This window comes from Oncorhynchus nerka, linkage group LG5, assembly GCF_034236695.1.
Source record: "Oncorhynchus nerka isolate Pitt River linkage group LG5, Oner_Uvic_2.0, whole genome shotgun sequence".
NCBI lineage: Eukaryota > Metazoa > Chordata > Actinopteri > Salmoniformes > Salmonidae > Oncorhynchus > Oncorhynchus nerka.
Window position 1 is genome coordinate 64,076,687 of NC_088400.1, and position 18,531 is coordinate 64,095,217.

Sequence of the window (18,531 nt, forward strand, 5' to 3'; positions counted from 1 at the left end):
ACAGGGAAGAAGAGGATGAGGAAGAGGTAGAGGAGGAGAAGGAGGAAGAAGAGGAGGAGGAGGAGGTGGTGGAGGAGGAGGAAGAGGTATTTGAGGAGTAGGAGGAAGAGGAGGAGGAGGAGGAGGAGGAAGAGGTAGAGGAGGAGTAGGAGGAAGAGGAGGAGGATGTGGTGGAGGAGGAGGAAGAGGTAGAGGAGGAGTAGGAGGAAGAGGAGGTGGAGGAAGAGGTATTGGAGGAGTAGGAGGAAGAGGAGGAGGAGGTGGTGGAGGAGGAGGAGGAAGAGGTAGAGGAGGAGTAGGAGGAAGAGGAGGTAGAAGAGGAGGATGAGGTAGAGGAGGAGTAGGAGGAAGAGGAGGAGGAGGGAGGCCTCAAGAATTAGAAGTGATGGTCCATGATAAAGGTTAGCAGGACACCTACAGTATTATTCTGATCATATTTGACCACATCACCATCATACTATTCAGATACATCTTTTTACTCTGAATGATTGAGAGTCAGAGTGATCTTGTTGACATGATGGAGGTGGAAGACAGTGGGTCATGGTTAAGGTTTGCAGGCCAACACCATGGAGCAAAGGGTCCTACCATCATGGAATAAACACTTTCCAGCTGAGAATCATTCATTCATGACCCTGATTGTTCTGCCTCCCTTGACAGGAGACCTTTGTTGCAGAAATCGTTCTTCGAGGCCTGACCCTTCTCCTCAGCAAAGCGGTAAGGTTAAATGTGGGTTTGTTGATCATTGGGTTCAGGTTGTTCACAAAAGGTTGCAACCTAATCTTATGACATCAATGGCCTAAAAACATTTTGATTTCATATTCAATATAAACCCACATTTCTATGAAAACATTTGGACAGGTCCAGGCGTTGGTCAGATCTAACCCTGACCTTATATAATAATAACAGTAATGTTCCATACATTACATACCCTGTATCTCAGTAAGTGCAGGCTTTAAAACACCACAGGTCCTCAAACATGGCCCCTGAGCATCTCAAACCCAGGAGTCTTAAACATGAAAGCAGCATTACTATACATTCACAAAGCCAGGCAGTAAAATCTCCAAACAAAAAAAGCCTATATGGCGGGGTACAGAAAGAGCTGACAGCAGTGTTCAAGCCCCCTATTTGAGTCACTTTGAATTGTTAGCGGATGCACCTTTACCAATCCTACAGGGATGAATCAACCTTGCTCTCCTATCTAAGACTGTACAACCAGCACACCTAGTATTACAATAGGGGCTACATCAAGAGACAGCCAAGCCTGAGTGACAGGTGCTTCCCTCTGCTTTAAAGCCTTGGTTCTCCGCTCATTTGCATGGCTGGGTTTCAGGTTTGGCTCGTGGTGCCAGCTAGCTAATCGGGGCTCCCACCACCCCACTACCCTCTCCTCCCAGCGCCCTTCCTACCCCAGGGGGACGAGGCGGGACGGGGGGTGAAATCCTCTTAATGGTGCACGCTCGCCCTCGTCTCACGGGACGGGGGTGTGGCGTGGGGACGGTGTGTAGTGAGCGTGTGCCGAGGAGAGGCTGGTCTCCACAGGGACTGACCTTCCCCTTCACGCCGCCGCAGTCCTCCCATTAATACTGCTTTAATTACACCGAGTCAACCGGCCTCCCCCACCTCCCTCCCGCTGCTGCCGTCTCCCCCTCTTCCTCCTCCCCTCCGTCTCCCCCTCTTCCTCCTCCCCTCCGTCTCTCCCTCTTCCTCCTCCCCTCCGTCTCCCCCTCTTCCTCCTCCCCTCCGTCTCCCCCTCTTCCTCCTCCCCTCCGTCTCTCCCTCGCCACGGGGGAACACTCCATCCATTACGGAGGAGAGAAAAAGAGGAGGCCAAACACCTCCCCCCGACAGAGAGAGGGATGAAGAAATACCATTTTCAACTCCCAGACTCTTTTCACAGATCAAATGATTTTTTTTCTCTTCTGTGGTGGCCGATGATGAAATGCAATCCATGAGACAAATTAGAAATGGGAGATATTATTTCTACAGGCCCAATCTATTTCAAACACAGGGGCTGAAATCGGGAAATAGGCCTCTTGGTCCCTGAGAAGGACGGGGTGTTAGACAGATTGAATTTGAAATAAACTCTATCTAATCTGCAGAATATCCAGATGATATTTAAGGCCAACAGTCATAATTCCACCACCGGAATGGTTGGAGAGATCCCCTCACTCAGAATGTTGTCCTTATTGTGGAGAACCATTGTTAATCACATGGTTTCCATGGAATCTGTGCTCAAGTATTCCAGAACTTTATTAGTGACCGATTACTGACCAAATATAATCAGTTCATTCCAGTGAGGAAAGTGATTTATGATTCCCAGGATTATGAAGTACAGTATATTTAACATGTGTAAAGTGATCCCTAAGCACCGCCTCTGACTCTTTGATTCATGTAGATTTAATTAAGCAGAACACTAATTAAGCAATAAATAATGACAAGGTGTGCATTTATGCGAAGATAATGCGACACCTCAGGTGAGGTGATACTCGGATAAGACGTCCAATCAGATTGTGTGTTACTGATGAGTGTGGGGACAACAACAAAGGAAGATTAAATGAGTCCAGCAAGAGTAGGCCTATGTGACCACTACATTTAAGCATGCGTAAATATGACAAGAAATGAACCTTTATTTCTTTCTAATAAACATGACCCAACTAAAGGCTAATATATAGGAGGGGTATATGAAATATAACATCCCACATCCCCATTAATCAAACGTCTGTCCAAAACAACACAATCCTAAAAGAAGAAATAGCAATTTCCTCAGGGTTGGCGTCAGCAACATTTACAGTTGTTTAAAGGAGATGGAGTCAGCTCGTCAGCTCATTGCCAAACACCTGTTTTCTGATCAGCCCGGTCACACTCCTATTTGTAGTAAATACGCTTTGCTGCTGTACTCGTGTCAAATGTCTCTACTTACGTCGTCCTGATATGCGTATAAGAAGAGACCTATTTACTCTGATTAATGGCGTGTCTGGTGTGGGGCTGTGTGTAAGCGGCTCGCGTTGAGACACGGGTGACAAATAAATCTATCAATCATAAGCGGAACTGTAATCCCACAGAGCCATAACACAGAGATGCAACCTAAACACTTTTTCAACGGGCCCCCGGCTCAGCACTCCCCCGGCCCCCATAAACACACACCAGAGTTACCTTCTGGATACAACCTGGCCTCACCGGTTTTAAGTGAAAAATGTATGCTTATAACTGACTTTTAAATGCCAAATTTGGACAATTTTGTGCTTTCGGTATCACCCTTAGCTGTTGTAGATCCACAAAATATTTTAGGATATTGTGGATAATTATTTCAATTATCTACACACTACACTGGTCTCTCTCTGGCTCTGTCGCTTAACAGCATGCTTAGATATGAAGACATGGGCTACATCATGTTTCTGGAAACAGTTAAGAGAGGCCAACCAGCCCTACAACAGAGCCGCAGATGTCTAATCACTTACATATGAATCTAATTCTCTAGCCTCTAACCTACACAAAACCACCCAGACCCATCTACCACCCAAACCCATCTGCCACCCAAACTCAGCTCTTCAATGGGCAGATAGCGAGTAGCAAACACTTTAAACCAGTAGCACTATGATAAATGAAGTCTCTGCATTCCTCTGCATGTCTTCCTCTGCAATAACACACTAGAGATTTCAATGTCAGATCCAGTCCCTGCTTCCCAGTGGTCATCTGGGATTAAAAGAGAGAATCAGAGGCTCTGATCACATTTCAAATGACACGCTGTAGTAGAGCAGAGACGTACATTTCCACCCAGGCACTTTGCTAAACTGTTAAGAGGTCCGACTCACTACAAATGGAGGTTGAATTCAATAAAACCTCCCTAGCTGTTATTCAATTAAATATTTAGCACCCAAATTCAATTACGCAATAATGACTAATTCAGGAGCTCACTGATACATGCAACTCTGAGACAGAAAATCTGTCTCTGATATCCACCATAATTTTCAATTAAATAACACTCTCTGTTTAAAAACATCTATTTGACCTATAGGTGTGGTATTACACAATCACCATTGTCACAACAGGCTGAGAGGCAGGCAGTACATGTGAATTCCAGGAAATCATTTAATTCAAAAACACACAAATGAATAGTCGCCGTAATATATTATACCGGTCGACCATACAGGGACAACGAGGGTGGAGGAGCGAGCAATAGTCTCTCGAATAAGTGATGATAAGGGAAACGAATAAGATCTCGCAGGGAAGGAAAACGATGATTATCTTTAATCACTAACCTCCGTCTAGTGGCGGCATCGCATTATCCAGCACCTTCATTCCTTATAAACATACTGTATCTATCACACACAACATGGACGCCATGAAAAAGAAGCGGGAAGCGCTATTGGTGGGGAATGCCAATGGTCTCATTACTTGCCATAGCACATTGTCAGTGGAAATTGCTTCTTTCAGGTTTTGTTTGCTCAGGCAATTACAATAAACTCTGGGCTTGACATGTTGTTTGCACAGATGTAGAGCATTAATAAACATGAGCTCTAATCGGAATTATTGAACCGCTCGCCATAATTCCGACAATGGATTTCGAACCCGGACGGACGGCCGGACAGAGGGGATGGGATGAGAGATGGTTGAGCGAGGAGAGGGGATGGGATGAGAGATGGTTGAGCGAGGAGAGGGGATGGGATAAGAGATGGTTGAGCGAGGAGAGGGGATGGGATAAGAGATGGTTGAGCGAGGAGAGGGGATGGGATAAGAGATGGTTGAGCGAGGAGAGGGGATGGGATGAGAGATGGTTGAGCGTGGAGAGGGGATGGGATAAGAGATGGTTGAGCGAGGAGAGGGGATGGGATGAGAGATGGTTGAGCGAGGAGAGGGGATGGGATAAGAGATGGTTGAGCGAGGAGAGGGGATGGGATAAGAGATGGTTGAGCGAGGAGAGGGGATGGAGGAGGGAAATAGCCGTGGATCCCAGGGACAGAGGGATGGATTGATGGAGCTCCGTTGGCTGGCCTTATCACTGGAGAATTCCTTTAATTAAATGTGCAGCCGTGGAGCGCGGCCCCACAGGTATTCCCACCACACAGCCCAGTCTGAGAGCTGCTGCTGAGCCAAAGCCCCCAGCCTCAGAACCACTACCACCCCTATCACCACCACCACCACCACCACCACCACTACCACCACCACCACCACTACCACCACCACCACCACTACCACCACCACCACCACTACCACCACCACCACCACTACCACCACCACTACCACCACCACCACCACCACCACCACCACTACCACCACCACCACCACCACTACCACCACCACTCACAGACACACTGAGAGGAGTGACATTTGTCTACTCAGGATTTAACAAAGATGATAGAAAACTTGGGGAGGAAGAGAGAGATTTACCATTTAACTAGGGTGGAGGCGCATTTCTATTTTTAAATGGAAGATGTTGAAGGGTAGGCCTACGCCAGAGACCAGTATGATCAACTCTACCTGAGAGATGGGACTGGGAGAATGACTATCAAACCTCAGTCATTAAACTTTCAAACTACAAGTCACATTTAACATTACATTTACATTACATTTAAGTCATTTAGCAGACGCTCTTATCCAGAGCGACTTACAAATTGGTGCTTTCACCTTATGACATCCAGTGGAACAGCCACTTTACAATAGTGCATCTAGGTCTTTTAAGGGGGGTGAGAAGGATTACTTTATCCTATCCTAGGTATTCCTTAAAGAGGTGGGGTTTCAGGTGTCTCCGGAAGGTGGTGATTGACTCCGCTGTCCTGGCGTCGTGAGGGAGTTTGTTCCACCATTGGGGGGCCAGAGCAGCGAACAATTTTGACTGGGCTGAGCGGGAACTGTACTTCCTCAGTGGTAGGGAGGCGAGCAGGCCAGAGGTGGATGAACGCAGTGCCCTTGTTTGGGTGTAGGGCCTGATCAGAGCCTGGAGGTACTGAGGTGCCGTTCCCCTCACAGCTCCGTAGGCAAGCACCATGGTCTTGTAGCGGATGCGAGCTTCAACTGGAAGCCAGTGGAGAGAGCGGAGGAGCGGGGTGACGTGAGAGAACTTGGGAAGGTTGAACACCAGACGGGCTGCGGCGTTCTGGATGAGTTGTAGGGGTTTAATGGCACAGGCAGGGAGCCCAGCCAACAGCGAGTTGCAGTAATCCAGACGGGAGATGACAAGTGCCTGGATTAGGACCTGCGCCGCTTCCTGTGTGAGGCAGGGTCGTACTCTGCGGATGTTGTCACCATTCATAATATCCTCATAATACAAGACGCATTACAGTAGGTCCTTCTCCTCACCCTAACAGTATGTCCTCTCCTCTCCTTCATAAAGAAAGTTCAACTGTTCTGCCTTATTATTATTCGACCATGCTGGTCATTTATGAACATTTTAACATCTTGGCCATGTTCTGTTATAATCTCCACCCAGCACAGCCAGAAGAGGACTGGCCACCCCACATATGCTCTCTCTAATTCTCTCTTTCTTTCTCTCTCTCGGAGGACCTGAGCCCTAGGACCATGCCCCAGGACTACCTGACATGATGACTCCTTGCTGTCCCCAGTCCACCTGACCGTGCTGCTGCTCCAGTTTCAACTGTTCTGCCTTATTATTATACGACCATGCTGGTCATTTATGAACATTTGAACATCTTGGCCATGTTCTGTTATAATCTCCACCTGGCACAGCCAGAAGAGGACTGGCCACCCCACATAGCATGGTTCCTCTCTAGGTTTCTTCCTAGGTTTTGGCCTTTCTAGGGAGTTTTTCCTAGCCACCGTGCTTCTACACCTGCATTGCTTGCTGTTTGGGGTTTTAGGCTGGGTTTCTGTACAGCACTTTGAGATATCAGCTGATGTACGAAGGGCTATATAAATACATTTGATTTGATTTGATTTGATTTCCCCAAAAAACCTTGAAGGACGACTTCCCATGCAGAGGTGCAGAAGTGGGAATTTGGGAATATCTACAAGAGGAATGAGGGAGAGGCATTTTTGGTCTCCTTTTTTGTAAGAAGATATTGAAAGGGCATAACAGAGGGAGGGCTGGCTATTCTAATCAAAAGGTCTCCAAGGACTTTGATCAGCAGCATCTTATTCAATGCAAATTACTGCACAGGGCACCCCGACTTCCAGACATGCGAGAGAAACGGAACATACACAGAAAATGAAAGCCGTCTTTTGTCAGGTCTTTGATTACAGTAAGGCTTTGTGACTGCTAAGCAGACACTGACCAGTACGACAAGCTCTGAACACCATGGGAGAGGTAGGGAGGGAGAGAGATAGACAGAAAAGAAGGATAGGAAATAAGTGAGATGGAGGGGAACAGGGCAGGAGATAGACAAAAAGAGAGAGGGACAGATCGAGGCCACAAGTTCCTGAATCAGGATCTTGGTCCCAGTGTTAGTATTTACATGAATCAATGTTATCACGGTTCAATGTATGTAGCCTATTTTCACCACAAAACCAAACTAAATCACCCTCAACATAAACTGGTAGGACATGATGCTACGACACAGAATACCACACCAGCAGCATTCAGCTATGGGATGCTATCGAATGTTACGTGATAATAGTTAACATATTGAATCAACATTATGAGCCTTGTGTAAAAATAAAAATGCTTTACACAATATGCAAATGACATGATAGGCATGAGTAGGGTGCACGCCGCTGGTGCACTGTGGGTAGGATACCACAGAAAGAGCTTCCCAGCTGAGTGTACGATATAGGCAGTCTATTGAGAGGAAATTGAATGAGCCTTTCTCAGTATTAATTTACAGTCAAGAAGATCCACAATACCCCGACGCTGCAGCTATTTCTGCATCTGTCACTCATCTCTGTACCCCATACCGACACATCCTGAATGGCAACAAATTGTCAGGGAATGTACCAGAGATGAAATCCCACTGAACATTGATTACATCGAGCATTACATTTTAAAAAAGTCATCATTATTTCATTATCAGCAGAGAGACACAAAGATGTGGTTCGCAGCATCAGTTTTATGAAGACTGCTGAGGATGGGGTAGAATGTTCTGGAAGGAACTGAGAGTAGCTAGTGATCTAGCCAACAAAGAAGCAGTCCAGTTTGGGATGTGCTGCTAGGCAAGACACGGCAGGGTTTCTGCTAATTGTATTGTTTAATCCCAGTATATTCCAACCGTCAAAATGTTCCCTTCAAAATGAAAAGGGAGAATCAAAGAAAAAGGCAACTTGGAAATACTCCTGTTACACTTTAGGAGACACGGTAGCTTATTGTTACAACAGACAGAATGGACTATTTTGTACTGTTTGATACAAACCACACTTCCACTTAACAGTCCAATTCATTTTCTCCTCATTATAATGTGTAGCGATATTGACTTAAAACTAGTCATCAACGTACAGTCACAGGTTGTTCTAAATCAAAGTTGATTATGTGCAGAGGTTATTTGCATATCACTGTTTACTCCAGAAGTTACAGTGAACACAGACTCCTTTGGGAGAGCCAGCTACGCAAACACCTTGGAGTAAACACAGCAACCGCCCAGTGACAATATGCAAATCAGCTAATTCATTATTTCTCACAAGCTCTGCCCCCGTGGAAGCCGCCTCAGTGCACTAGGTAGGGAATAGACTGCCATTTGGGATGTAGCCTATGTTACAGTGTCTACTACTACCTCAAAACAGCTCTCTGGCCATCAGAAGCAAAAGAACAGCTCATTTAAGTTTCCTACTTATCCAACAATCAATCTTTCATATGATTCTCCATATCCAACAAGCTGTCTTTCATATGATTCTCCATATACAACAAGCTGTCTTTCATATGATTCTCCATATCCAACAAGCTGTCTTTCATATGATTCTCAATATCCAACAAGCTATCTTTCATATGATTCTCCATATCCAACAAGCTATCTTTCATATGATTCGTTCTTTTAACGCAACGTAACGTAATCAACACTGCTAGCTAGCCAGCTAGCCCCCGAATAGCAGCACTGTAGAAACTATCACACTCAACGGAACGACTTGATTAGTGTAGTGTCAACAACGCAGCCACTGCCAGCTAGCCTACAAAGTCAACAACGCAGCCACGGCCAGCTAGCCTACTTCAGCAGTATTGTATCATTTTAATCATTTTAGTCAATAAGATTCTTGCTACGTAAGCTTAACTTTCTGAACATTCGAGACGTGTAGTCCACTTGTCATTCCAATCTCCTTTGCATTAGCGTAGCCTCTTCTGTAGCCTGTCAACTATGTGTCTGTCTATCCCTGTTCTCTCCTCTCTGCACAGACCATACAAACGCTCCACACCGCGTGGCCGCGGCCACCCTAATCTGGTGGTCCCAGCGCGCACGACCCACGTGGAGATCCAGGTCTCCGGTAGCCTCTGGAACTGCCGATCTGCGGCCAACAAGGCAGAGTTCATCTCAGCCTATGCCTCCCTCCAGTCCCTCGACTTCTTGGCACTGACGGAAACATGGATCACCACAGATAACACTGCTACTCCTACTGCTCTCTCTTCGTCCGCCCACGTGTTCTCGCACACCCCGAGAGCTTCTGGTCAGCGGGGTGGTGGCACCGGGATCCTCATCTCTCCCAAGTGGTCATTCTCTCTTTCTCCCCTTACCCATCTGTCTATCGCCTCCTTTGAATTCCATGCTGTCACAGTTACCAGCCCTTTCAAGCTTAACATCCTTATCATTTATCGCCCTCCAGGTTCCCTCGGAGAGTTCATCAATGAGCTTGATGCCTTGATAAGCTCCTTTCCTGAGGACGGCTCACCTCTCACAGTTCTGGGCGACTTTAACCTCCCAAAGTCTACCTTTGACTCATTCCTCTCTGCCTCCTTCTTTCCACTCCTCTCCTCTTTTGACCTCACCCTCTCACCTTCCCCCCCTACTCACAAGGCAGGCAATACGCTCGACCTCATCTTTACTAGATGCTGTTCTTCCACTAACCTCATTGCAACTCCCCTCCAAGTCTCCGACCACTACCTTGTATCCTTTTCCCTCTCGCTCTCATCCAACACTTCCCACACTGCCCCTACTCGGATGGTATCGCGCCGTCCCAACCTTCGCTCTCTCTCCCCCGCTACTCTCTCCTCTTCCATCCTATCATCTCTTCCCTCTGCTCAAACCTTCTCCAACCTATCTCCTGATTCTGCCTCCTCAACCCTCCTCTCCTCCCTTTCTGCATCCTTTGACTCTCTATGTCCCCTATCCTCCAGGCCGGCTCGGTCCTCCCCTCCCGCTCCGTGGCTCGACGACTCATTGCGAGCTCACAGAACAAGGCTCCGGGCAGCCGAGCGGAAATGGAGGAAAACTCGCCTCCCTGCGGACCTGGCATCCTTTCACTCCCTCCTCTCTACAGTTTCCTCTTCTGTCTCTGCTGCTAAAGCCACTTTCTTCCACTCTAAATTCCAAGCATCTGCCTCTAACCCTAGGAAGCTCTTTGCCACCTTCTCCTCCCTCCTGAATCCTCCTCCCCCCCTCCTCCTCCTCTCTGCAGATGACTTCGTCAACCATTTTGAAAAGAAGGTCGACGACATCCGATCCTCGTTTGCTAAGTCAAACGACACCGCTGGTTCTGCTCACACTGCCCTACCCTGTGCTCTGACCTCTTTCTCCCCTCTCTCTCCAGATGAAATCTCGCGTCTTGTGACGGCCGGCCGCCCAACAACCTGCCCGCTTGACCCTATCCCCTCCTCTCTTCTCCAGACCATTTCCGGAGACCTTCTCCCTTACCTCACCTCGCTCATCAACTCATCCCTGACCGCTGGCTACGTCCCTTCCGTCTTCAAGAGAGCGAGAGTTGCACCCCTTCTGAAAAACCTACACTCGATCCCTCCGATGTCAACAACTACAGACCAGTATCCCTTCTTTCTTTTCTCTCCAAAACTCTTGAACGTGCCGTCCTTGGCCAGCTCTCCCGCTATCTCTCTCAGAATGACCTTCTTGATCCAAATCAGTCAGGTTTCAAGACTAGTCATTCAACTGAGACTGCTCTTCTCTGTATCACGGAGGCGCTCCGCACTGCTAAAGCTAACTCTCTCTCCTCTGCTCTCATCCTTCTAGACCTATCGGCTGCCTTCGATACTGTGAACCATCAGATCCTCCTCTCCACCCTCTCCGAGTTGGGCATCTCCGGCGCGGCCCACGCTTGGATTGCGTCCTACCTGACAGGTCGCTCCTACCAGGTGGCGTGGCGAGAATCTGTCTCCTCACCACGCGCTCTCACCACTGGCGTCCCCAGGGCTCTGTTCTAGGCCCTCTCCTATTCTCGCTATACACCAAGTCACTTGGCTCTGTCATAACCTCACATGGTCTCTCCTATCATTGCTATGCAGACGACACACAATTAATCTTCTCCTTTCCCCTTCTGATGACCAGGTGGCGAATCGCATCTCTGCATGTCTGGCAGACATATCAGTGTGGATGACGGATCACCACCTCAAGCTGAACCTCGGCAAGACGGAGCTGCTCTTCCTCCCGGGGAAGGACTGCCCGTTCCATGATCTCGCCATCACGGTTGACAACTCCATTGTGTCCTCCTCCCAGAGCGCTAAGAACCTTGGCGTGATCCTGGACAACACCCTGTCGTTCTCAACTAACATCAAGGCGGTGGCCCGTTCCTGTAGGTTCATGCTCTACAACATCCGCAGAGTACGACCCTGCCTCACACAGGAAGCGGCGCAGGTCCTAATCCAGGCATTTGTCATCTCCCGTCTGGACTACTGCAACTCGCTGTTGGCTGGGCTCCCTGCCTGTGCCATTAAACCCCTACAACTCATCCAGAACGCCGCAGCCCGTCTGGTGTTCAACCTTCCCAAGTTCTCTCACGTCACCCCGCTCCTCCGCTCCCTCCACTGGCTTCCAGTTGAAGCTCGCATCCGCTACAAGACCATGGTGCTTGCCTACGGAGCTGTGAGGGGAACGGCACCTCAGTACCTCCAGGCTCTGATCAGGCCCTACACCCAAACAAGGGCACTGCGTTCATCCACCTCTGGCCTGCTCGCCTCCCTACCACTGAGGAAGTACAGTTCCCGCTCAGCCCAGTCAAAACTGTTCGCTGCTCTGGCCCCCCAATGGTGGAACAAACTCCCTCACGACGCCAGGACAGCGGAGTCAATCACCACCTTCCGGAGACACCTGAAACCCCACCTCTTTAAGGAATACCTAGGATAGGATAAAGTAATCCTTCTCACCCCCTTAAAAGATTTAGATGCACTATTGTAAAGTGGCTGTTCCACTGGATGTCATAAGGTGAACGCACCAATTTGTAAGTCGCTCTGGATAAGAGCGTCTGCTAAATGACTCAAATGTAAATGTAATTCTCCATATCCAACAAGCTATCTTTCATATGATTCTCCATATCCAACAAGCTATCTTTCATATGATTCTCCATATTTTCATATGATTCTCCATATCCAGCAAGCTATCTTTCATATGATTCTCCATATCTTTCATATGATTCTCCATATCCAACAAGCTGTCTTTCATATGATTCTCCATATCTTTCATATGATTCTCCATATCTAACAATCTATCTTTCATATGATTCTCCATATCCAACAAGCTATCTTTCATATGATTCTCCATATCTTTCATATGATTCTCCATATCCAACAAGCTATCTTTCATATGATTTTCCATATCCAACAATCTATCTTTCATATGATTCTCCATATCCAACAAGCTATCTTTCATATGATTTTCCATATCCAACAATCTATCTTTCACATGATTCTCCATATCCAACAAGCTATCTTTCATATGATTCTCCATATTTTCATACGATTCTCCATATCCAGCAAGCTATCTTTCATATGATTCTCCATATCTTTCATATGATTCTCCATATCCAACAAGCTGTCTTTCATATCATTCTCCATATCCAACAATCTATCTTTCACATTATTCTCCATATCCAACAAGCTATCTTTCATATGATTCTCCATATTTTCATACGATTCTCCATATCCAGCAAGCTATCTTTCATATGATTCTCCATATCTTTCATATGATTCTCCATATCCAACAAGCTATCGTTCAGATTATTCTCCATATCCAGCAAGCTATCTTTCATATGATTCTCCATATCCAACAAGCTGTCTTTCATATGATTCTCCATATCCAACAAGCTATCTTTCATATGATTCTCCATATCCAACAAGCTATCTTTCATATGATTCTCCATATCCAACAAGCTGTCTTTCATATGATTCTCCATATCTTTCATATGATTCTCCATATCCAACAAGCTATCTTTCATATGATTCTCCATATCTTTCATATGATTCTCCATATCCAACAAGCTATCGTTCAGATTATTCTCCATATCCAGCAAGCTATCTTTCATATGATTCTCCATATCCAACAAGCTGTCTTTCATATGATTCTCCATATCCAACAAGCTATCTTTCATATGATTCTCCATATCCAACAAGCTATCTTTCATATGATTCTCCATATCTTTCATATGATTCTCCATATCCAACAAGCTGTATTTCATATGATTATCCATATCCAACAAGCTATCTTTCATATGATTCTCCATATCCAACAAGCTATCTTTCATATGATTCTCCATATCCAACAAGCTGTCTTTCATATGATTCTCCATATCTTTCATATGATTCTCCATATCCAACAAGCTGTCTTTCATATGATTATCCATATCTTTCAGATGATTCTCCATATCCATACAAGCTGTCTTTCATATCATTCTCCATTTCCAACAAGTTATCTTTCATATGATTCTCCATATCTTTCATATCATTCTCCATATCCAACAAGTTATCTTTCATATGATTCTCCATATTCCAACAAGCTTTCTTTCATATGATTCTCCATATCCAACGAGTTATCTTTCATATGATTCTCCATATCTTTCATATGATTCTCCATATCCAACAAGCTATCTTTCATATCATTCTCCATTTCCAACAAGTTATCTTTCATATGATTCTCCATATCTTTCATATCATTCTCCATATCCAACAAGTTATCTTTCATATGATTCTCCATATCCAACAAGCTATCTTTCATATGATTCTCCATATCCAACAAGCTATCTTTCATATGATTCTCCATATCTTTCATATGATTCTCCATATCCAACAAGCTATCTTTCATATGATTCTCCATATCCAACAAGCTATCTTTCATATGATTCTCCATATCCAACAAGCTGTCTTTCATATGATTCTCCATATCCAACAAGCTATCTTTCATATGATTCTCCATATCCAACAAGCTATCTTTCATATGATTCTCCATATCCAACAAGCTATCTTTCATATGATTCTCCATATGATTCTCCATATGATTCTCCATGATTCTCCATATCCAACAAGCTATCTTTCATATGATTCTCCATATCTTTCATATGATTCTCCATATCCAACAAGCTATCTTTCATATCCAGCAAGCTATCTTTCATATGATTCTCCATATCCAACAAGCTATCTTTCATATGATTCTCCATATCCAACAAGCTATCTTTCATATGATTCTCCATATCCAACAAGCTATCTTTCATATGATTCTCCATCTTTCATATGATTCTCCATATCCAACAAGCTATCTTTCATATGATTATCCATATCCAACAAGCTATCTTTCATATGATTCTCCATATCCAACAAGCTATCTTTCATATGATTCTCATATCAAGCTATCTTTCATATGATTCTCCATATCTCATATGATTCTCCATATCAACAAGCTATCTTTCATATGATTCTCCATATCCAACAAGCTATCTTTCATATGATTCTCCATATCCAACAAGCTATCTTTCATATGATTCTCCATATCCAACAAGTTATCTTTCATATGATTCTCCATATCCAACAAGCTGTCTTTCATATCATTCTCCATATCCAACAAGTTATCTTTCATATGATTCTCCATTTCCAACAAGCTTTCTTTCATATGATTCTCCATATCCAACAAGCTATCTTTCATATGATTCTCCATATCTTTCATATGATTCTCCATATCCAACAAGCTATCTTTCATATGATTCTCCATTTCCAACAAGTTATCTTTCATATGATTCTCCATATCTTTCATATCATTCTCCATATCCAACAAGTTATCTTTCATATGATTCTCCATTTCCAACAAGCTTTCTTTCATATGATTCTCCATATCCAACAAGCTATCTTTCATATGATTCTCCATATCCAACAAGCTATCTTTCATATGATTCTCCATATCTTTCATATGATTCTCCATATCCAACAAGCTATCTTTCATATGATTCTCCATATCCAACAAGCTATCTTTCATATGATTCTCCATATCCAACAAGCTGTCTTTCATATCCATATCCAACAAGTTATCTTTCATATGATTCTCCATATCCAACAAGCTATCTTTCATATGATTCTCCATATTTTCATATGATTCTCCATATCCAATCTTTCATATGATTCTCCATATCTTTCATATGATTCTCCATATCCAACAAGCTATCTTTCATATGATTCTCCATATCCAACAAGCTATCTTTCATATGATTCTCCATATCCAACAAGCTATCTTTCATATGATTCTCCATATCCAACAAGCTATCTTTCATATGATTCTCCATATCCATTCCAACAAGCTATCTTTCATATGATTCTCCATATTCTCCATATCTTTCATATGATTCTCCATATCCAACAAGCTGTCTTTCATATGATTCTCCATATCTTTCATATGATTCTCCATATCCAACAAGCTATCTTTCATATGATTCTCCATATCTTTCATATGATTCTCCATATCCAACAAGCTATCTTTCATATGATTCTCCATATCCAACAAGCTATCTTTCATATGATTCTCCATATCCAACAAGCTATCTTTCATATGATTCTCCATATCCAACAAGCTATCTTTCATATGATTCTCCATATCTTTCATATGATTCTCCATATCCAACAAGCTGTATTTCATATGATGCTCCATATCCAACAAGCTATCTTTCATATGATTCTCCATATCAACAAGTTATCTTTCATATGATTCTCCATATCCAACAAGCTATCTTTCATATGATTCTCCATATCCAACAAGCTATCTTTCATATGATTCTCCATATCCAACAAGCTGTCTTTCATATGATTCTCCATATCTTTCATATGATTCTCCATATCCAACAAGCTGTCTTTCATATGATTCTCCATATCTTTCAGATGATTCTCCATATCCAACAAGCTATCTTTCATATGATTCTCCATATCCAACAAGCTATCTTTCATATGATTCTCCATATCCAACAAGCTGTCTTTCATATCATTCTCCATATCCAACAAGTTATCTTTCATATGATTCTCCATATCCAACAAGCTATCTTTCATATGATTCTCCATATCTAACAAGCTGTCTTTCATATCATTCTCCATTTCCAACAAGTTATCTTTCATATGATTCTCCATATCTTTCAGATTATTCTCCATATCCAGCAAGCTATCTTTCATATGATTCTCCATATCCAACAAGCTGTCTTTCATATGATTCTCCATATCCAACAAGCTATCTTTCATATGATTCTCCATATCCAACAAGCTATCTTTCATATGATTCTCCATATCTTTCATATGATTCTCCATATCCAACAAGCTGTATTTCATATGATTATCCATATCCAACAAGCTATCTTTCATATGATTCTCCATATCCAACAAGCTATCTTTCATATGATTCTCCATATCAACAAGCTATCCATATGATTCTCCAAGCTCCATATCCAACAAGTCTTTTCTCATATGATTCTCCTCCATATCTTTCATATGATTCTCCATATCCAACAAGCTATCTTTCATATGATTCTCCATATCTTTCAATGATTCTCCATATCCAACAAGCTGTTTCATATGATTCTCCATATCCAACAAGCTATCTTTCATATGATTCTCCATATCCAACAAGCTATCTTTCATATGATTCTCCATATCCAACAAGCTGTCTTTCATATGATTCTCCATATCTTTCATATGATTCTCCATATCCAACAAGCTGTCTTTCATATGATTCTCCATTTCCAACAAGTTATCTTTCATATGATTCTCCATATCCAACAAGCTATCTTTCATCTCCATATCCAACAAGCTATCTTTCATATGATTCTCCATATCCAACAAGCTATCTTTCATATGATTCTCCATATCTTTCATATGATCTTTCATATGATTCTCCATATCCAACAAGCTGTCTTTCATATGATTCTCCATATCTTTCATATGATTCTCCATATCCAACAAGCTGTCTTTCATATGATTCTCCATTTCCAACAAGTTATCTTTCATATGATTCTCCATATCTTTCATATCATTCTCCATATCCAACAAGTTATCTTTCATATGATTCTCCATTCCAACAAGCTTTCTTTCATATGATTCTCCATATCCAACGAGTTATCTTTCATATGATTCTCCATATCTTTCATATGATTTTCCATGTCCAACAAGCTATCTTTCATATGATTCTCCATATCTTTCATATGATTCTCCATATCCAACAAGCTATCTTTCATATGATTCTCCATATCCAACAAGCTGTCTTTCATATGATTCTCCATATCCAACAAGCTATCTTTCATATGATTCTCCATATCCAACAAGCTATCTTTCATATGATTCTCCATATCTTTCATATGATTCTCCATATCCAACAAGCTGTATTTCATATGATGCTCCATATCCAACAAGCTATCTTTCATATGATTCTCCATATCAACAAGCTATCTTTCATATGATTCTCCATATCCAACAAGCTATCTTTCATATGATTCTCCATATCTTTCATATGATTCTCCATATCCAACAAGCTATATTTCATATGATTCTCCATATCCAACAAGCTATCTTTCATATGATTCTCCATATCAACAAGCTGTATTTCATATGATGCTCCATATCCAACAAGCTATCTTTCATATGATTCTCCATATCAACAAGTTATCTTTCATATGATTCTCCATATCCAACAAGCTATCTTTCATATGATTCTCCATATCCAACAAGCTGTCTTTCATATGATTCTCCATATCTTTCAGATGATTCTCCATATCCAACAAGCTATCTTTCATATGATTCTCCATATCCAACAAGCTATCTTTCATATGATTCTCCATATCCAACAAGCTGTCTTTCATATCATTCTCCATATCCAACAAGTTATCTTTCATATGATTCTCCATATCCAACAAGCTATCTTTCATATGATTCTCCATATCCAACAAGCTGTCTTTCATATCATTCTCCATTTCCAACAAGTTATCTTTCATATGATTCTCCATATCTTTCATATCATTCTCCATATCCAACAAGTTATCTTTCATATGATTCTCCATTTCCAACAAGCTGTCTTTCATATGATTCTACATATCCAACAAGCTATCTTTCATATGATTCTCCATATCCAACAAGCTATCTTTCATATGATTCTCCATATCTTTCATATGATTCTCCATATCCAACAAGCTATCTTTCATATGATTCTCCATATCCAACAAGCTATCTTTCATATGATTCTCCATATCCAACAAGCTATCTTT